General features: G+C 39.2%; 1 protein-coding gene across 1 annotated transcript in view; it reads left to right on the top strand.

The window, feature by feature from the left end:
• The window catches only part of LOC119429003 (lymphocyte function-associated antigen 3), a gene marked incomplete in the record, with an annotated part of 6,092 nt that overhangs the window by 4,145 nt on the left and 1,600 nt on the right, over nt 1-347 (top strand).

Here is a 347-nt window from a genome sequence, read left to right as displayed (position 1 = left end):
TCTACTGTTTAAGTTGCTAGCAGTTAGCATGAGGCCGTATTATCTACAGTTTAAGCTGCTAGCTGTTAGCATGCAGCCATATTATCAACTGTTTAAGCTATTAGATGTTAGCATGAGGCCGTATTATCTACTGTTTAAGCTGTTAGCTGATAGAATGAGGCCATATTATTTACTGTTTAAGCTGCTAGCTGTTAGCATGCAGCCATATTATTTACTGTTTAAGTTGCTAGCTGTTAGCATGAGGCCGTATTATCTACGGTTTAAGCTGCTAGCTGTTAGCATGAGGCCGTATTATCTACTGTTTAAGCTGCTAGCTGTTAGCATGAGGCCGTATTATCTACTGTTTA

This window comes from Nematolebias whitei, chromosome 23 (genome assembly GCF_014905685.2).
Source record: "Nematolebias whitei isolate Nwh7 chromosome 23, NemWhi1, whole genome shotgun sequence".
Lineage (NCBI taxonomy): Eukaryota > Metazoa > Chordata > Actinopteri > Cyprinodontiformes > Rivulidae > Nematolebias > Nematolebias whitei.
The sequence above is the reverse complement of the archived record's forward strand: the minus strand, read 5'-3'. Positions and strand labels throughout refer to the sequence as shown.